The sequence below is a fragment of the Larus michahellis genome, chromosome 5 (genome assembly GCF_964199755.1).
Source record: "Larus michahellis chromosome 5, bLarMic1.1, whole genome shotgun sequence".
In the NCBI taxonomy this organism is placed as follows: domain Eukaryota; kingdom Metazoa; phylum Chordata; class Aves; order Charadriiformes; family Laridae; genus Larus; species Larus michahellis.
Genome location: NC_133900.1, coordinates 23,912,807 through 23,934,359, shown reverse-complemented (window position 1 = coordinate 23,934,359; position 21,553 = coordinate 23,912,807). Strand labels below are relative to the sequence as shown.

At 38.7% G+C, this 21,553-nt stretch overlaps 1 protein-coding gene across 12 annotated transcripts in view; it reads left to right on the top strand.

Moving 5' to 3' along the window:
• Positions 1-14,096: 14,096 nt before the first annotated feature.
• MAPK10 (mitogen-activated protein kinase 10) overlaps positions 14,097-21,553 on the top strand; it is a 163,314-nt gene continuing 155,857 nt past the window's right edge. For 9 of the 12 annotated variants that reach the window (XM_074589158.1, XM_074589160.1, XM_074589152.1 and 6 more), the window contains exons 1-2: positions 14,105-14,455; positions 18,995-19,113. The gene's annotated coding sequence lies outside the window, so the exon portion shown is untranslated. Of the gene's footprint in view, positions 14,456-18,994; positions 19,114-21,553 lie in introns of all 12 variants that reach the window. The other 3 variants (XM_074589159.1, XM_074589154.1, XM_074589164.1) reach the window with 2 other exon arrangements.

Here is a 21,553-nt window from a genome sequence, read left to right as displayed (position 1 = left end):
CGTATACTACATATTAAAATTGCAGTGTTATAAAAGCAAGGAAGAAAGCACTTTGCAGTGCTTTCACTTATCATTTAATGCCAGCTGGCAGTGTGGGATTGGAAAGGCTATTGGTTAGTCATTTATATTTGGTCTTGGTTGCTGAGTACTAAATAATGTGTCTATCTTTCCTGACACTTCTTATCCTAGGATCTTGAACTGTTTGAACTCAGCCTGTGGATGGGAAGGGTTTAATTAAATAAGCCTACTGTAGGTGTTGTGAAGCAGGCTTTTTTCTTTGCATGACTGTGTTGACACACGCGCAGGTGCTAATGCCAGTGAATCTGTGGAACGCTGCTTGTAGTCTGTACCCCACTCTGTTGATCATATAGAAATGAAAAGAAATGATAAAGCCTCACTTAGTCTAGAAATGCAGACTCCAGCCTATACGAAGGGAGGTGTCTTTTTTAAATAGCTCAAATTCTTTAAAACAGATGCCTTGATATTTTCATCACATTCAGGAACTGCCTATGCTTAATTCTTCGTGCTATTGTAGCTGTAGGCTGTGATCATAATTGGGATTCTATTGTACTTACACAAACATCAGTAAGTGTTATTTCTTTTGTGAATGCCCAGTCTAAGACCATTAATTTGGGTCAGGAAGAGAGAGGCGGTTTAAAAACACCTCCTTCTGCATTTATTTGCTAAAATCTTGTCTTTGTTTCAACTATTGATTTTGCCATGTTTTGGTGTAGTTACTGAGGTTTTGTTAACTCTTCCCCACCCTCTGTTTTTGTCTGATTAATTTCTGTAGCTATTGTTCCTCTTGTGTTTCTTCTTCTCTCATAGAAAGACAGCAAGTTTAAAATAACCTGCTGCATCTTCTAAGATACTGTAGCAGTAAGAGCAATTTTGTTTTATAAGGCACAGATTTGCATAACACTTGACGAATGGTCTGCCAAAGGACTTGAAGTGTTACTGCTGAATTCTGTCTTTTCAAGAAGAGGTACAACTGCATAAAGAAGATTTGGTGGCTGCACTTCACTGTGGTGTCATCTTTTCTGTGAAGATGTAAAAATGGACCAACTAGTCTTGTGGTAGGTTATTATTGTCAAACAAGAACAGTAAGCATTACTGAATAAAAATAACATCTCTGGTTAGAGAAATGTTAAATGTCGCAGCAAGTGACTTCTGGAATCTGCATTCCCAGCATTTTCTTTAGGCACTGAGATTTCTGTCTTGCTAGGTTTTGCACTTTTGCAGCCTGGAAAGGACTAGAGAGTTATACAAGGTTTGCCTCTTTCAGAAGTAATGAAGCTGCTAAATGAAGGAAGCAAGCAAAATGCAGAAGAGAGGAAAAAGTGAAAACATTACAGAAGGGGGCTGTAGGATGAAGGACTGTTGATGGTTTGGGGTTTTTTTTGGTTTGTTTTTTTTTTTTTAATTGCATTCAGGCATAGCACAAGACTATGTCTTCTAGGGCAGGAAGTAAATTATTTGGTAATATCTGCTAGCTCATATAGTTCATAAAACCAACAAAACTAGGAAACTGGTATCCAGTCTGCAGCAATTAGAAAAAATCAGATTGCTGGCACACGGTGTGCAAATAGGTCTAAGTAGGGTGGCACCTAGGAGGTAATGCATGTGTGGATGAGCCAGGATAAACCAATTTTCAGCAATAAGTAGTAGCAGTAAGCTTTTGGACCAGACCAGTCTCAACCTGTGAAAAGCTTTATATAGACACTGGTGATGATCTGGGGGTTCTTGGGGAAGAGAGAAGAGGCCTATTTTGATTGCAGCTTCTTCTTGTTGAAAAGCTCCTTAGCCTTACTCTAATCTACCTTGAAGACTAAAATTCATGTCACCAGATTTATGATATCTAATACGTATCTAATGTATCTATGTATCTAATGTCTGACTAATATGTTTGAGAAATGATTCATCTTCAGCTGTTAGGAGTTGAGTGGGGAAAAAAGAAAAAGTTTGAAATGCTGAGACTTGTTTGTGTCTTATCCCTCATCAGTGTGATCTCTGCTTCGCTGTTAGGAGCAGTTGCGACAGGGGCAAGCATTCACGAGCTATGTATTTTTTTAATACATAAAGCCATAAAGTCTTACTGTTTCCTTATCTTGGCACCTGCAATTCTATGCCCTTCTGTACATATCTGATGAGGTAATCACCTACATCTCTCTTAAGTGTGGAGATTGAGTAGAGCTGTGACTAACTATTGCAAAGCTGAAAACATCCATATTGGTTAAATTGGGCTCTTCATGAATGCAACTGTGACTACTTTGTTTAGAAAAGGCAGCCAGAGAGAGAAAGACGTGAAGGTTAGTGCCTGCCACCTGAGTGGCTTTGCAGTTTCAGCACAGGCTTGGATTATATTTTGTGCTCCAAAACTGCTTCCGCTTGCTTAAATAGGTGTAGGAACAAACCCAAGAACCCCTTATTAGGGTCATCTAGTGAAAAATTGCCAAAATGAGTTATTTCTCCCTTGCTTTCTGTTTCTGACTTTAGAATTCACGTTCACTTCTGCACAGCGAATCCAAGCCTGTCACTGCCTGGAAAAAAGGTTATGACACTGAGTTATTATCTAAAAGTGCTACTACTTTTTCCAGCTGTGCTACAAAAATAAATAGCAGTCCTTCTCTGGCCATTCGTAGAACAGCTGTAGGCACCCAGGATTGTGAGAGGATTTTACCTATATAAACACTCAAAGACAACACAGCTTTTTCTGTGGTCCAGTTAATAAATATGCTTGCTATTTGAAATTATTAAAATTTATTTAAGAAAAGTGACTTTTGAAAAAGAAGATATGCAAGCACTCTATAATTTCTGTTTGTGTACACTTGATCTATTGAATTTGTGCACTGATTGTTGAGGTCTGGGGTAGATAGCTTTGTTCTGTTGTTTATGCCTTTGTTTCCTTCAAGAAGCTTTCTCACTAATTTCTTATAAATTCTGTATTTTGATAGGAATTTTGAGTACTTTGCTTGATTGCAGGAAGTAATGAAGAAAGAAAAGTGTTCTTTTCCTGTAAACCTTGCATTATGAGAAAAAGGTGAATGTGGTATTCTTCATGTGAAGGTGGTACCTGTTCAGAAGTGATAATATTAACAATTATTATATTATAGTATTTAAATTAATATTTTTAACACATATAGTGTCTTTCAACTCAAAGCCGCTTTACAAAATGTGTGCGTCAGCCATGATGACTAGATGGTTTAATGCTTTGGTGATATCTCTAAATGACATACTGCATGCAAATGAAAGATTGACAGGGATTGGTTGGGGCACTTGGTGCTTTGTTTTGGAAGGAAAAGCACTGTGCTTGAAAGGAATCCATGTCCAAGATTTCACCTAGCATCTGTGATCAAGAGAAGAAACACAAGATGTTTCATGAGCATCTTCCAAGTTGTGGTTGCATGTTGTAGTCTTGCCTTATCTGTCTGTGATAGCAATGAAAGATAAATTTGAGTGAGTCATAAATTGCAGCTTGACTTGGAGAGGACAACTGACAACTGGCTAGTGTAGAGTTAATGTCTAAGGACATTAGGGGCCCGATTCAATTGCATAAACATAGATATCAGTGTGATATGAAACGCCACAGAGAATATTATCTGTTATATAGTTGCTGATTCAAGAAGAGCGTGGTTCTCCTGAACGTCCAGTGACATACTCCCCAAGTCTGTGTAGATTATCTTGGACTTCATGGGGTATCTCAAGTAGCACCAGGTGCTTATGATGAGATGACCTAATTGTGCCTCATAAGATGCTTGCAAGAAGTGTGGCTCACCCGAGAGTAGTGTTTGGATAAAAAGCATACAATTTCCATCCTGTGTTTCTTTTGCTTAAGTCATCAAGGGGAAGATGTAGGAGATAGACCTGCCAGGTGTGTGTCAATAAGCAGTGTTTTCTGGGTTTGGTCCTGCATTTTGGCTCAAATAAAATAAACACAAGGTATTGTGGAAGTTTGCAATGGCCCTCAACAAAAATCACTGTAGATAAATCAGTCTCCATGGTATTTTAATCCTTAGGACTGAAATACAGAGATCCAGTATTATTCTTCTCTCTAAAATGACTAGTTGATTTAGAGCCTCCCTTTCTCTCTTGAAGGCACATCATAGTTTTCTGCAGATCCTGACTTTGTTTTCAGTTTTTTGTTTCCATCAGTTACCTATTTTGGTAGTTATTAATCCTTAACTTTTGAACTTTCTTTTGACTTAATAAGCAGGAATAACAATTTCTTCCTGAAATACATTTTTCTTTTTTTCTTTTTCTTTTCCTGATGAAAGCATAGTATGATGCTGCAGTCCCTCTTCAGTGAAGTAAATACGCAAGTTATAAGAATAATCCCTGAAATTGGCCTCTGCAAACTATTCTGAGCCAACAGAAGTGGTTCTCTAAGCCTTTATTTCCATTGAGGCAGGTTATGGTCTTGACTTTTCTGTCAGCAGAAATAATGCAATATTAAATTGATGCATGCCATGTGCTTCTGGCATAACTTGAAGAACTTGTTTTTCTTCTTGAATTTTCTGGCTTTGCCTAGACTCATATTCCAATCGCTGGCTGTAGATTTGTCCTGATTTACTAGATTACATGAGTGTCTAGATCAGATACCTTTTTCCAGTATAGGTACTCACAGACACTGATAACACTGTCTCTCAATTTATTTTTTCGGTGAGGTAAACAGATTGGGATCCTTATGTTTCTCTAGCTAAGGCAGGATTTTCATGAGTGTGTCTTTTTTTCTTCTTTTTTTTTTCTTGCTGTTTCTATGACATCCTTTCCAATATGGCAGGATGAAATGGAAGAGAAGTATGCTGAGGCAGTGAAGAAGGGGGAAGGGCTAGAAGCACAAACAGTATCTAAATTAGTGGAATGAGAATGCCTGGAGAATGTGATCTCTGTTGTATCTGAGCTATTGCTTCAATTCTGAAATTAAATTATGTTGGCTTGTATCTTTTCACGGCCAGTTTGCGTGTCATCCTCACTTAGCTGTTGTTTGGTTCCAGAATCGATAATTAAAATATGGTGGTTAATAATGTAGCTCTGCCAGATGTGAGTAATGCTGTGTAATAGAAGCAGCTGAGTACATCATGGAAATAACAACTCCAAGGGTCTTATTCTGGTACAGCGTCACATGTAATACACATTCTCGTCCCCTCACCCAGCATTTGAGAGCGTCGCAACTACTCCTTAGGCATCAAGTGCAGAAAGTGAGTATGGTGAAGAGAATTTTTATGTACTTTGAGAACACGCATCCCATATATAGTGCACTGGGTAGCTGACATACCTATCTCACTGTGTTTTGCTGTGAATTAATTTTCTACAAATCAAACGAAAATTTAGCTGTTCTACTTCATTTTAACTTGCAGGCAATGCTGGAATCCTCAATACTAGTTTCTGTCTTTACGAGCTGCAGTCTTTACAACCTCCTAGCTTAAGCAAACCCTTTTTGACCTATTTCTTGGGTCAGGGCTGAGATAAAATAAAACATTCAAAAATGCTGATCATACTACTCCCAAAGTGGAACAAGCACACCTTTGAAATCATGTATTTGGAAAAAATACATGGGGAACCAAATGCGTGGGGATAGTCAACCCAATTACATTAAAATAAATGGATCATGTACTGCTAATTCTGATATCCTATAATCCCAGTTTTAGTTGGAACTGTTTGCCTTCCTCTTATGTGCAAGGAACATGGAATCAGGACTTAGTAAGTGCAGAGCATCATCTAGTGAGCTTGAGGAAAAAGCTGTTATAAGAATTAAATTTAAGAAAACAACTCCCAAGAAAGTAATCTACCAACAAATACTTTCTAAGAAAAGGCAATATATGGAAAGCTGTAAAGTTACTCAGGAACAAGAGTTTTCAGTAGCAGAGGAGGTTTAGCTACCTGTTAGCAGAGTGCTGAAATCTATGTAGGTTCACCAAATCTAGACATTCATTCTTTTCCCATTTCAGTAGTCTCAGCACCTTTTGAATACAGTAGTGTTTAGCCAAGAGGATTACTTGGCCCAACTCTTCTAAATCCTACCTTAGGGAACATATTATTGCCATGGTAACACGATCAAAGCTTTTACTGTTAGTCACACTCAGGATAGAAAACTATATTCTTTCAAAATATATATTTGGAGTACAACTTATTTAAAATCAGCAATATTTATACAGCAGATAATATCTTCAGATAGACCGGACACCATCTGTCACAGTATGATTTCATTTTATGATTGGAGCAAAGTGAACTGACAGTATAGAAATTTTCACTGAAGTCAGCTGGGAGTATGTAATGGTTTACAGGTAAACCTGTGAAATGTAAATGGTGGTTGTGCATTCATGTTATGTAAATGGAGAAAGTACTCATTTAGGAAAGGGGTTGATTTCTGTTTGTTTGCATCCTGAAACAAGTTTAAATTCTGTTTGATGCTCTATTGTACTAGAGTGAATTGTAATTGAATTCTTGATACATGCCTTATGTAGCTTCTGCAGGGAAAATTGAGCATGAAATCATTCGCTCTGGAGGAATTATTGAATACAGGAAATGGTACTTTTAAAAACTTAAATAAGACTTGAGCAGCTTTTGTTTTTACCTTCAGATGGCAATTTAAAGTTACGTTTGTTTTCTTTTCCATAGTAAGCATTCAGTTTATGACACCTTTAGCACTTTATGTAATGTTTTATGTCATTAGGATAATAAAATAAACTTATTCAAAACTATATTAGTGCATTTTAGGATATATACATTTGCTAGAGTTTTACAGGACATATAGCCCTTGGTAGTAGACAGACCAGTGAGTGTGAGATTTCAAAGACGACAGTAGTATTGTGTGCTGAAATAATTTTCTTGGTATGTGTGTTGTCAAATAAGTACTAAAATATTTTTCACTAAAGAAGCAGTAATTGAAGTTACAGGTAAATAGTTTTATGTGCAGTAAGAAGGTCCTGTTTCTCCAATACATGTATTTTTTAAGTTATTCAATAAATTCCTTCCCTTTGTTGAAGTAGGTACTTAGCAGTCCAGTTTTTTACATTTAATTCACTGCCTAGTGAGGTGTATGTGCATCCTTCTGTTTGATATTTATGGGCTTTGGATCAGGACTTCCTTTTTGTAATTATGATGAGCATAAAGAATTGAACCCTTCTAATTTGCATATTTGTATGCATGCATGCATGTGCACATTTCTGCTGTGTTAGTGCCTGTCTTATTGCTGCTTAATGTAAATCTACTAAGATTTGTTTTATCCTCTGTAAGGTCTTGATTTAGAAATGTATGGGTAATGAATAGCACTCTTGACTTGAAGAACCATTTTTTTTCAGAAACTACTCTTTTCCTCTACCACATGTAAGCCAGGTTTCCAATTTCTAAAATAATACCTTTCTGTAAAATACCAGGGTAGTCGCCTGATTTTGCAGTTGTTTGTGTGATGTACAAGCAGGTGATCGATGTAACTCCTTAGGTCAGTTACTACTAGTCAGTCTCTGTCTTTTATGAATTCTTCTGCTGCGTCTATTATGCTGATTCACTGTCTCTTTCACTTAAAACCTTCCTTGTGAAAAAATGAATCAAGTGAACTTGTCCAACTGCCATGCCCTGCCCTGTGATATTCTTGCCTGTTCTCAGTTACCAGGCTTTATCTCCAGTTAGTTACACCTTATAATCGCAGTAGCTCTGTATCGGTCAGGCCATATGAAGTTACTGTTTAGATTGTGCTTTTCAATGGCAGAGTCAGCCGGAAAGTGGACATGATGCCAGTCATGGTTATTTCTCCACTTCGGTTTAGTTCTGTTTGTCCATCTGTATAATAAAGTTAAAGAAATCTTGAGTTTAAAATGTACTCTTCTTTATGGTATGATGGTGAAGAGGTAGTAGAAGGAAGGGCGGTGAAACGGGGGTGATAGGAGTATGTGCAGCTTCCTTAACTTTTCCAAAAGTCTCTCCCAGCTGTTAGCATATAATGATCATGTGGAAAATGCAATAGCTTTAAAGGCCTTTTGATGGAGATGAGCACAAAATCCAAGATCATTCTTTTTTTTGCCTGAGATAAAGTCCAGGTCAACCTTCATCAGTAATTATTCTTCAGAATGAGATTGAATAAAATCAATGAAGGCATTGCAAATTTTTGGATTTTATTAAAAGTAGCCAAGAAATTCAGTGCAATGGAGGGTTGTACTGCAGACAAATGAGAGCTGCAAAAAAACCCATTCATCTAGTGAGTTCTCAAGCTTGAAAAATAACTTTGGAACAAAGCAACTCTTGGATTTGATGTATGGTGAGCATATACCTGGGGAGAATGGCAGTGGCATAGCGAGTCTGGGTTCCAGCATCCATAGGTAGCCTATCACATCTCTTCAGTGTTCCACTTGACAGTGCAATATTACACCAGACTGGAATCATAGAAAACTATGGCTGATAGTGATGTTGAGAAATCGCTTAGTTCTAGCTTTAATGCTGAGTTGGGTAGGAAAATTTGTTTAGAGATTGGTCTGTTGCTTTATGCCTTAAAACATGAAGACACTTGCTCGCTAGGATTTTATTTAAGTGGCCTTAATTTAATGTGATTCACTTAGCCATTGAGAAGCATATGACCTCTGTAAGGCAGATAGAGATGAACAGAGTGTGTAGCAGCTCCTAAACCATCATGGTTTGCAATCCAGTGCATTAAGCCATCGCCAATTTGAGATTAGTTTAATATGCTGGATTGTGAACTGTGGCAATTCAGGAGCTGCTACATTCAGACGCCCATACAGTAGGCACTGGGTGGAATGGCATAAAGTGCTTGAGCAATTCCAGTTTAATCCACATGAGGTCCAGGACTAACAATGAGTCACTGGGTGCTTCCACGGTAAGCAGAGCTAGTATTTCTATAGTTACTGGTCCCCTGGTAGGACAATTTCAGAAGATTCATATCAAAACTCTTAATGCTGAGCTCAGTCACAACTGCTTTTCTCCATCTGTTAAAAGCAGTGCTTAATTCTTTTTAAAAGTGCCTCATTTACCTACGTCTATTTTTCTGTTTTCTTTTTTTTTTGTTAATTAAATAGCATCATGCAGATGGACCAGAATTTCAATTTGACAGTGTTATTTTTTGTTTTAAGAGTGATCTCTCTTTGTTTGTGTAAATACAGGGCTGAATGTGAGCAACTCCTGACATAATTGTTCTAATGTCAGTGCTCCCAGTCTGTCTCATGAAAATCGATGACAGAGGTACAGTCTAGTGTTCATCCTGTGGTCTACAAATTGAATGTACTTTTTTTGTAATTCACATTTAAAGTAAAACGACATCAAGTTTTGTGCTAAAAAAGACCAACACTAATGAGTGCTTCAGAGGCACAAAGGTGGGGGAGCGCGGGGTACAAGCGCTTAGCTGAAATTAATTCAATTGGCTCATGGTGACCTTTGTAGCTGTCTTCGTGTTGTAAACATCTGCTTCAGTCCAGTTGTTCTTAAATTTAGACATAGCCACCTCTAGTCTTGCCTATCGTTCGGAGAATGTCTGCTCCTTAAGATTGGGGCAGTTATTCTGGGAAATAGATGCCTAAAATTTTTTGTTTAAATTGCCTGACTCAAATTTTCTGCACTGTGTCAGGCCATTACAGTGTTTATCTGAGGCCTGATTCCAGGCTGGAATGCATTTTATGGCGTCTTTGTATACCTTGGCCCAGCCAGTAAGCCATCTCAGCAGGACACTGTAAAGAGTGAGCTGTAATCGCTCAAAATGAGTGTGAAGTGAAATGCTGGTTTGGCTGTCGCTCCAGGAAGCAGGTTCCCGTTGTTAGAAAAAGCAGCATCTGAAAAGGTGCTATTTTCCATTAAACTTATTGTTCCTCCAAGGACAAATACCCTAATTACACTACAAAGCTCCTGTCACCTCTGTAAGGCTTAGGCTCTTTGGTTTCTTCTCCCTTCCCCCAGCTCCAGTCTTTTTGTGTCAAAAGCAACCACCTCCTATCTGTTCTGCACCAATGAACGGTCAGTGAATGCTATTTTCAAAGTATTGTCTTTTCTACTGACTCACACAATAGCGTTGGCTGTTTTCCAAGAAATCTAATTTTTTCCAGGAAAGTATTTTTCAATGTATCCCAAGCATTTTAGGTAATACAGATAAAACAGGTGTATTGACATATTTTTAAGAAAAAAACACAAAACCCTTAGCTCCAGATTAGTAATAAACTCATATTTGTATATCGTTGCTGTAGTGGAATCTTTTGGCAAATGAGCAAAGTCTTTAATAGTTTTTTTGCAATAAACAGACCCCCCCCATCCCCACCAAAAGAGGCTAATATGTAGACTTTATTCAAAGAGGTAATTTCATTCTGGTATTTTGCCTAACAATAGTGTATTTCTAAAATCTTGTTCAATAAGACTGTAAGCATAAAAAAAAAAAATTTTCAGGGTATTCTGTTGTGGTATTCTGTAGGGTCTAGAAGGGATGAAACCTTTCTTAGAGTGTTTTATTGCCCCTCCATGTTAGAAGCAGAAATGGTACTTCTTGTGCAAACATGACAGTTAGATGGTAGCAAAAAATGATGTCCTATGTAAGAAAGGCAGGTATTGCTTTTGCAGAGGAGAAAAGCCATTTCCATCAGAGGTGACATGATAAGGGAATGACTAAGACAAAGACGCTCCAGCAAAGGCTTGTATAATATCTCTTATCACACAAAGGGACAAACTGATTCATACTGGATTAGTGTCTAGAAGGGTAGTCAAACATTTAACCAGGGCTAATGACATTGAGCAATTTTTTACCAAAAAGGAAAGAAATAAACTAGTCAGATAATCCCTTTAAGTGTAGCATAAAGACAAGTAAACAGAGGCAGGACATCCAGGAAGAATTTTAGGTGCTTCAGACAGACTGTGAACCCTGGAGTACCTAACCAATGGGAAACAGGGGAGGGAAAAATTCGGCTGGGATTAGGAAATAAAAAGGTGCGTTTCAAGAACTGAAAGTGCACCTACTTGCTAGGTCACCTGCACTTGCAAGAATGTGAATAAAAATGTGCTTCACAGAGGATTCTGCCTGAGCCTATTTCATTCAGACCAGAACTTATTTCTCACATCTAGATGCCTTAAGAGAGTAGATGTGATATGGTATGGGAGAAACAAGAATATGGTTACAGAGACAAAAAGGGAATGAAGGTTTTGGTGTTTTTAATGACAATATGAAAACTTCCTGTTTAAGTTCTTTTCTGTTTTGCCAGTTTTGTGATGAGGGTTTGGGTTGGGGTTTTCTGTTTCAATACCTTGTAGTTACTGCTAATTGTGGCTTTTGCTGCACATCTTGCAGCTCCTTTACTTGCCCCTCCTCCCCTCATCACTCAAAGAAAGAAGTGTATTAAACTGTAGATTTCTGAAGTTTAACCAGTCAAATATGCTGTGGTTACTGAGATCAGTTACTTGACACACTGAAACTATCTGGCTTATTTCTTATGTCTACTGTGCAGGTGTTTGCAAACTGTGATGGAGGTTGTGCCCTGCTGCCCTTCATGCCTCCTTAGGACATTGGTGACACTGGTAGGACCCTGGTGACAATGGCAGGACATTTTCTGGGCACGCAATGTACCTACGCATACTTCTTCACTGTGCCCCATTCAGTCTTCTCAGTATAAGGTAGAGCGTGGGGAGAACTTTCTGTGGCGATTGCTAGCTTGTGATAAAACGGTTAAGCAAATTTCAAAAAAAAAAAAAAAAAAAAAGACAACAGCATGGTAAAGTTGGAACTATAGAATTTTTTCTCACCGTAAATAAATGTGTTCAGACCTTCCTGCATGTATATATGCATGCAGGAATGATACACAGATCAAGATGAAAACCTTTACTTCCAAAAAATAAGCACCAATAACAGAACACGCATGAGAAACAGGCTAAAGAAAGGAGGGTGGAGGAACACGGTAGATTAAGACAAGAACAGGTAACCTATAGCACAGGCGCCAGACACAGCCAATGACTTCACTTCATCTGTAGTTACGTTAAACATTTTAACTGTTTGCGGATAGAATCATAGAATAGTTTGGGTTGGAAGGGACCTTAAAAGGTCATCTAGTCCAACCTCCCCAGCAACAATCAGGGACATCTTCAACTAGATCAGGTTGCTCAGAGCCCTGTCAAACCTAACCTTGAATGTTTCCAGGGATGGGGCATCCAGCACCTCTCTGGGCAACCTGTTTCAGTGTTTCACCACCCTCATTCTAAAAATTTCTTCCTTATATGTAGTTGTCCTGGTTCCGGTGGGGATGGGGTTTTCACAAGGAGCTGTCACTGGACGCAGTTATTCCATACCATGTGACAGCCATGCCCAGTATATAGCTGGGGAGCTGGCTGGGGGAGGGAGCAGGAATGGGAGCGGCTTGGAGTGGGCTGGGGCCTTCCCAGGTCTGGTTGGTGAGTGGTGGTACATTAATCGTGTTTGTACATTCTTCTGTCAGTATTATTGTTGTTGTTTTCTTCTTTCCTTCGCTTTTCTGTTAAACTGCCTTTATCTCAACCCATGAGTTTTGCCTTTTTCTTCCAATCCTCCCCCCCCCCAACCCACAGCTGTGGGGCGGTGAGCGAGTAGTGTGTGGTTCCTTGTTGCCAGCTGGATTTAAACCACAACCCTAGTCTAAATCTGCCCTCTTTTACTTTAAAGCCATTACCCCTTGTCTTATCGCAACTGACCCCACTAAAAAGTTTGTCCCATCTTTCCTGTCAGCCCGCTCTAAGTACTGTAGGGCTGCAATATGGTCTCCCCGGAGCCTTCTCTTCTCCAGGATGAACAACCCCAACTCTCAGCCTGTCCTAATAGGAGAGGTGCTCCAGCCCTCTGATCATTTTTGTGGCCCTCTGCTGGACCCGCTCCAAGAGGTCCATGCCTTTCCTGTGCTGAGAGTTCCAGTATGGAATATGAGGGATGCAGTACTCCAGGTCGGGTCTCATGAGAGCGGAGTAGAGGCGGAGAATCATCTCCCTCAACCTGTTGGCCACAATCATGTCATATGTCAGCATATGGCCTGTCGAAGGCATTTGGATGGCCCTCAGAAAGGCAACAGTTACCCAACCTTAGTTAGATAACGTCTGTGTTAAGAGTTCCAGGTTACACAGGGCTGTGTTTGATTCTGGCTGGGGTAAAGCCTTTGGAATATTCAGACCACTGGCAGGAAAGCTGCAGTGAGTTCCCTGGAGCTCTTCTTGACCAAGGTAATTGATATACTGAAAGAATTGGTTTGTTTTTCAAAGAAGATATGTATTCCAGCAAGATTGCATTTCACCATAATGTTCTCGGCCAGCTCTTATCCCAGCCTAAATCTCATGGAAGTCCTGTTCAATCTCACCAGTGTAGTTTCTTTACTGTTTAATGTCAGAAGAGAGGAAACATCCTGCAGTTTGATGTATGCAGCAGAAATGTGGTCTGCTTAATTTTTCAACTTGAGGACATCAGAAGCCATTGCCAACTCTGCTGGTTCTGCGAGCTCAAAATGCAATAGTACCTCTGTGCAATGGGACCTTTTAGAAGTGGCAAGTTTTCAGTTCACAGATTTGGGGCATTCTAAGAGTGTGCACAACATAATGCTAATGGGGAAATCACTTGTAGTTCCTTGGACTTCTAAGGGACTCTATTCTCAGAGTTGCGTTCCTTGTTCATGCAAGTAAAATAGCTTCGTGAATAGCTGTATTCAATAGCTGTGAAGGAGATGTGTTGTGATTTTTTTTTTTTTTTATTATTTTATTTTTTATCCCATTCCCCACCACCACCACCTCTTCCAGCATGAAACTTACATGAATTTCAAATATTTGGATTTTTTTTTTAGGATAATGGGTGTTTATGACTTCATATAACAGCTAATGCAAACAAAAGAGCAGATCTACGCTGCTGTTAGTACCTCCTCTCTGTACTGACTAGCTCCCTGATGCTGCAGATGCCTGAGCTGCTGCTGCTGCTGGTAAATGCTACAGAACACCACTCAGCTTCCCTTTGCAGTCTGCTCTGTGCCCTGATTCACCAGGAGATGCGGTAGCTGTGGCTGCAGATTAGACTTTTCTCTCCCTCCCCCTGCGAGACCTCTGTGTGCTTTGACGTCATGTGTGCTCCTTTCAGTTGCCATAGCAGCCCCATTCCCCAAGCTCCCTGCTTGTCTCCTCTGGTAGGTTCCACAATGGTACAGCCAGCATCACGCTGCACAATGGTTTCCAGGCAGTGAAAGAGCGTGATTCAGCAAGCCACTCTTTCCCCCCCCTTTTTATTTCATTATTATCAGACATTTTGCCTCCCTTTTTCTGTTCTGCTCTACCCTCTCCCCCAGGCTTTAATTTTGTTCTTTAGATGAAAACATTGATTTACTTTGACTCCAACTGCCCATCTTTTTGGTTTTTATTATTATAAATATCTCATCTTTTCTGTGGCGCTGTTTGGAATGTGATTTTAAAAATACCACCTAATGTCGCAGTTTGGGGAAAAGGTTTCTGGACGAGGAGAATAGCTCGCAAGCACGGAATGGTAGGTGGTTGATGCTAATATTCTATGACAGACTGCTTTTGCAGGGTGGGGTGATGAATATTGATTTCTGTTTAAAAAAAAAAAAAATGGGGGAGAGGGAGAGAGAGACAGGTTAATGAAGTAAACTGCTAACCGAAGCAAGAAGGCTGCAGCTTTATATTTTGTGACCAGAAAAGCATCATTTTCCTGTGTTCGGGTGTGTATGAGCTTTTCTGTTTGGGCGCTTTAGGTGACCGGTGGTTGTGAGAGCAGTGCAGAAGCAGATCATGGACATGAGTGTGATAGTGCTTTACCAGCTGGCTCATGTAAACAGTAGTGTTTTACTCAGCCTCATCACCTCTAACACTGCTTGGGGGCTTTTGGGGGAAGGAGGTGTCTTGGCTTGCAGTTAAGTAGAAATGATTACATTATGTGAGTTAAATGGTCCATACAGAGCCATATAAAATTTGAGTTTGTAATAATAAAAAAGAAGAGAGGATAATGATAAGCAACTAGAAGATCCAGAGGACAGAAGTCCTTTGCCATTTGCAAAGTGGCTGAATAATAAAAAAAACCATGCGTGGGGAGAAGCAAGTGTTTGACAAACTGTGTTGGATGTGGTAGTGGGGGTTGTTTCTAAGCAAGTGGTTTTTTAAGGTAGTCATCACTCTTCTGCATTGCTGTCAGATGGAAGTGAACAACCCAGCCTATTGGGTCTTACAGAACCACCAAGAGCTTTTGGGAGAAGTGTTTACAGCATGGTACAGGCCAGTTATTTTGCAAAAGACAATTAACAATCTGTAGATACTGCAGTGAAATCAATGTTGCTTTGCAGGGAAATCCTCTGGCAGAAAAGCTGTTGCTACAGGAAGAAATGTTGTTTGTGTTTTTAATGCAGAGAGGCCTTATTAGAAATAATCCAAATTTCACTTGGATAATTAAGTGTTACAGCATTGTTTAATAAGCAGGTGCTGCTCCCCATGAACCATGATGGACATATTTCACACCATTTGTGTACTGAGTGATTGTAAGCTTGTTTACATGGGTTCTTTTTGCTGCGTAGCTTCACGATATCCTCAATGCAGCCTTTCCTTCCTCTAATATGTTCACTGTGAGTTTTGCCAGAGACTTGTTTAAAGACTAACCAACTCTATATGAAAATACGGATTTTGAAGAAAATGAGGGCATAGAGTAGAAATTTTTAGGAGGAAAATGTGAATGTGTATATTGTAAATAATCAGGAGAAGCCTGAAATCAGCTTGCTACAGAACAGAGAGCTGGTCATGCAAGGCCAGCATCAGAAAAAGAGAAAGGTTAAGATAGACTAGGATGGTGTTGGTACTGCATGGGCTGTTTGTCTTTGCCCACATGTGAACTATATTTGGTTCCCATGCCTTGGGGAAAGTGGAGTGCACCAAACTGCTGGTATTTTAACCCTCTTTCAGAGCATTGCTCTGTAGTTATTACCCAGGAACAGTCTGGAGTAGTATTTTCTTCTGTGGTGCTTCTGCTGTATGCTCAGTCTTCCTGCTAGGAAAGGTGGCATAGAATTATCTTTTCAATTGGCTCAACTAATGACTTTGTCTTATGGGGACACAGATGTGAATGACAAAGGTGATTTAACAATATTCTTTCTCCCTGACTCCTCGGAAACTGCACTCTTGTGCATTGCACTCTCCTGCTGTTTCAGATTATGCATAATTTGTCAGGGTCCTGTTGTCATTATGATTTTTTTGAGGAGTATTAGGATTACAGGGATGTTCCTAAATAGGGTAAGGGCAAAAATTGCTTAACATGAAAAATAAGTTGCCTTCAGCTGCCTGCCTGCCTGTTTGATATTAGAAAATGTCCCTCTCATTGTTACAAATATGTGCGTGCACTGGAGGGGATTTTTATGAGCAGACCTTGGGGATGAGTGTTTTCTTGTAGGTTTTTTTTTTTCCGCTGTCAGTGGTTGGCATGTTTGCAGCCATTATTTAGAGATTAAATTGTACTGGATCAATAATTGTAAGACAAAATATCTTCCAGCAGTGTTACGGTACCAGATCTGGCTTGTGAAAGCAAAAGGACAGCTATCAAAATTTCCCTACCATGGTATTGAAGAATGTCATAAAGCTCGCTTTTAGTTTGCAGTCCACTGCAAAACTCGTGCAATTTAAGTGAGAGCTAAAGCAGGCCCAAAGGAGGAGGGTTTTAGCATTGCTTTTGCAGACGACATCATAGTTTTATTAAGATTTGGAATGCAGAAAAGCTGCATTTAGAGAAAGGTCCACAGCTTTAGAATTGGTTATCTCTTAAACTGTTGTTCAGTCAAAGCTAACCCGTTCTTTGGACAATTCCCAAATAACAGAAAATATCACCAGCTTGTTGATAAATTTTCAAAACAAAGGAATTTCTTTAATTTTTTTTATGGCAAGCATTCTATACTAATAGCCCCTCCCATTCCACTTATTACATTTTGAATTTATAATAGCCCTACTAGAAATTATAACCTAAAAGCCTAGTGATTGCAGATTACCACAGTTGCTGCCCTGTTATGTCATCAGGAGAAAAGGAGAGACACTTCACTGGACCACAATACTGGGTATAAATATGGCTTCCAACACTCGTATTCTGCTACCCTTTTCTATGATTCTTGCATGCTTATTGCTTTGAAGGCCACCTGCAAGAGAAATTAACCCTCATAAAAGGGCACCAGTTAAAATTAAAATTGCAGCATTTGCTGTGAGTTCTTTTTTTCTTTCTTTCTTACAGCACCATCTGAGGAGGCAGACATAAGAAAAATGGTCTTTCACAGAAACAAAAAATCTTTTGTAGTTAAGTAACCATCTGAAGCTGAAAGCAACGTACAACTTTAATTAGAGTGAAATATCAGGTGTCATAGCTATGTTTCCTTTCTCTTACGCTGTGATAGTGAGATTAAAGTATAGATCACAAACAGTACAGGGGATGGGACAGAATTTAATGGTCTCCTGTCCACCGTTTTCAAAAGTTACACAGCTTTCCTTGAGTTGCTATACTGTGTTTTAGGCTGATAGCCATAGCTTTGTTAGCAAGCTTTAGAATCAGTATTGGCTAGTTGTTAGAAGAGAAGGGCAGGAAATTCAAGTCCTGATACTTTTCAGTCTTATTTGTTTGATATATTGTGATATTTTTAATAGAGGATTTGGCACATGAACTCACTAGTGACAGTGGAATGCTCTCCTCAGCTTCATCTCTACAGAAGGGATGTGAATTCTTGTATTTTATGATATCCCAGACTATACCTGGACAGAGTCAGAGCCCTTGTTACAGCAAGAAAAATAAAAAGCAGCTGTTGTATTTTTAGGCTTCCAGGTTTTTCTCCTGTCCAAGGAAAAGAAGAGGTTGATGACCACATGAATGCAGATCCTTGTTGCATCACAGTGGTGACACGGGAAATTTTGGATGTGTTAGTCTCCAAGGACTACTGTCAGCTTTTCACATTGTAATAAACAGTAAAAGTTGGAAGCCCAGAAGAGCCTTCCAAGTCAAGTCAATAGGTGCTTCACTGGGATTCTACACTAAGAGGTCAGACAACCCAGGAAATTAGGGAATTGCTATTTGAAGTGGGATTTCAGGGAGCCTTAGTATGCGCAACTCTTGTCCCAGTTCAGTGAAGTGTCGTGGGCCCTATCTGGTTAAGCAGTTGTTTTCTCATAAGGATTTGTAATTTTCTAAGTACAAAGTTTTAGTTCTCTTCTGAGGTATTTGAAAACATGTTGTGAAACAATGTTAAGAAAATGTTGCCCAAACCTCCCACTTAATATTAGTCACCTAATTTTGTTCAGTGGTTAGACACCAGAGTGGTACATGTTTGATTGTTGCTCCTCTCATTCGTGATCTTAACACCATAACATTTGCTTTTTACGCAATATCTTGAGATTGTCTGTAAGTTTATTCACTGAAAGCACTTTTTCATTTGAACATATTTTTTTTCATATATTTTGCCGTTTGTTTTTTAAGAGGATGCCAATTTGATAAACAGCAGTAATTCACAGGCCTTTTCTTATGCCTATGTGTATCCTCATCACACAGATTTTAAAGCTGTTCATAATGTCCCGAGTCAAATTTAACTTCAGTCCCCAGGTATTACTGACAGATGACTGTGTACAAATCTCAACTTATTATAGTGAAAGCTATAGGATAGAAACTAAAATAATTATTTTAGAACAGTTTTATGATTTTTAGTGCCATCTGTTGCAATTTGAACAGTCTTGAACTTGAGTTCTTGAACACTAGGCTCTGCCTGCCTTGATTTTATCTTTTTTTCCATTTTTTTCTGAGAGCGAGAACTGTGACACCTTCTCCATTTAAACAACACTTCATTCTATATGATTTTCTATCTCTAGCCTTTCTTCTTTGCATGGAAGAAGGGAAATTTATGGTACAGATACTGGATGTGTTATGGTATTATCAGAGGGAAATCTTAAATCTTTTATATGTGATGTACAAATACTGACATTCCAGGTTAACTTTTTCTGTGTCTATCAGACTTGAAAAATATACCCCAACTATTTCTTTCTTTTTTTTTGGGCTTAGGGCTAGTATAGAAACCTGTACCAGCAGCAGGCCGGACTCAAGTATCAGCTATGGCAACCCATGCATGAAGTTGATGCCTTTGAACTATTTCCTATAGATGAGACATAGCACGCGCTGTGGTGAGTCAACAATGTATTATTTTATTAAATCATGTTCCCTGGCAAAATAAAATAGTACTCAATGCCAAAGTGCATGCTGGTTTTTTGGTGTGGTGTGTGGTGGTTTGTTTTTTTTTTCCAGGGTGGGGGTGGATGGGGTGTGGTGTGGAACATTAAAATTACAACTTCTAGTAATTTTTAGTGTGTGTGAGCATAATGCTTCCCTCTTATAAATGCCTTTTTCAAGTGTATCACTTCTACGTTGTGCACGTAGTTATCACATGGAGTGCATTTGGAATATGGTTCTGGTGAAAGTGTGAAGACAGCAAAATAATAAAAAAATTCTACGTATGCAGTGTTCTGGGCTTGATATATCCACTGTTTTACACCAATTTTTGTAATTCATGTTTTGCATTGCTTTGATTTGGGGTGGAGAAGAGGAAAGGTTGTTTTGTTTCTCTTTGAGATGACTGATGAAGACTTTGAGGAATCCTGACAGAATTTTTCAACATATATCTCTTTAGCCTTGGACAGGAAAATAAATTGTGAGAATAGTGATGAAAACCAAATAGCCTTTTAAAAAACACTCGGTGGGTTTAACTACCTGTAAGTCTGCTAATAATTTCAATGCATATTTCTTACATAGTAAGTAATTTTGATCCTGATCCTTTCTTTAAGATGGCTTTGGTATACCTCTGGGAGATGAGGAATTGTTTTTAGATGTCCCATGTAATCACAATAGAATTATTGTGAAATCTTGTAACTCATGAAGGTAATCAATTTTCTGTTCAAAACAAGCTTACATTAATTCTTTTTCCCCTAATAGTAGCTAGATATTTACAGCTGCAGTCACCATAACCAGCATAAACTGACAGCCAATAGTTTTAAAAAGAAACCACAGATAAAAGTTGATCTGTAGACTTCAAGCAGATCTTGTGTAATTTGGCCTTTAGCAGTGGCCAGTGTGACATCTTATTCCTGGTGCTGTAACACAAATAAGGTGGAGATCCAAGTTGATAAAATGTTTCTACTGTTTTGTTAGGAGATAGAACTCTGTTATTATTTGTAGTTCAGGCAGAGATGGAAACATAGAGTACATACTAACCGGTGAGTAGTAGTGATAAGTGGCTAATATAATAGTGATGAAATGAGTGCTCTGATGGCATATCATTTTCATCCTTGGTAGAGCTGCTGAAAAAAATTGATCAGAAAACAGTGCCTACTAGTCCATTGAAAGAATCTGTGTTCCGTTGAAACCTAAGAGGTTTCCCAAGGGGAGAAACTATACATCAGTCATGAATAGTGATTTGTGGCATGAGGAGTCCCAGTCTGGATGCTCACATCCTTGACTTGTGGACATCCAGTGGAAGCAAAACATTTATGTAGAATTTAAAAATCTCCTTGTATTACTAGTATGCTATTTTTAACTTTTTATATTTTTAAGGCCTATTGCATTTGTCCTAAGGCAATTCTTGTTAGCAAGACAGCCTTTATCTTGGTTTAATATGTGCACTCTAAATGTGACGCTTAACCTTTCTTATATGAATGGGTCTGGGTGGGTTTTAAATTCACAATGAAGCCCAAAACCGTATGATTTTTTAAAAATTATTTTAATTTCCTGTGTTTTAAGAGCACGTAGGAAACCTGCTATCTGTAGATAATGAGAGTTTTAAATAAAGTGTCAACAGCAAAGTATATATCATTTATGGTAGTTGATAGTGTTGTGCAATATTATATCACAAGTAAAGGATTTTGTTAACATGTCTGTAATGAACAGTAGCTACAGAGCAGTTGCATGGAATTTTTATGGTGTTATGTACATGTTAATATGGTTAGCCCATAATCGTGGCAGTTTAGTTCCTCTCACCATTAACATTTTAGAAATTGCTGTATATGTAGAAAGATCTTTTTGAAGAAGCCAGGTGGTGATAATCCCCACTCTTAGCAATTTTACATTTAGTAGTATATGCAATGCTAATTTTGAGATTCAATAATACTGCTGTCTACAAGCAGTGGCTTGATCATTTGTCCCTCTGGTCACCAAAGTGTCTTTGTCTAAATTTTGTAGCTATTGATATTGCTGTGTGGCATTTGAAGCATGCACCAATGGGTCTGTTCAGTGTATTTTCTCTCCAAGTTCAATGCACATCTGAGTCACCTCCTCTGGCTTCATTCTTTCAAATTTAGATTTTAGGATTGGTAATCAGTACGAATAGACAGCAGGCTTTCAGAAACAGTATATGATATGAATCAAAAGAAATCAGAGATGTCATAGGTAGAGAGTTGCTTGAGAAGTTTTCCTCCCAATGTACATGATTTTAACAGACAAAAATAGTTAAACATTTTTAACAGAAATTAAGGAATTTGAGGTCTTGTTCTGAAGCTAGAACTCCTCAGAAAATGTCTGTAGGTGTCTTCAGGTATATAATACAATCCTTTAGCATGTATTTAAAGTTTTGTA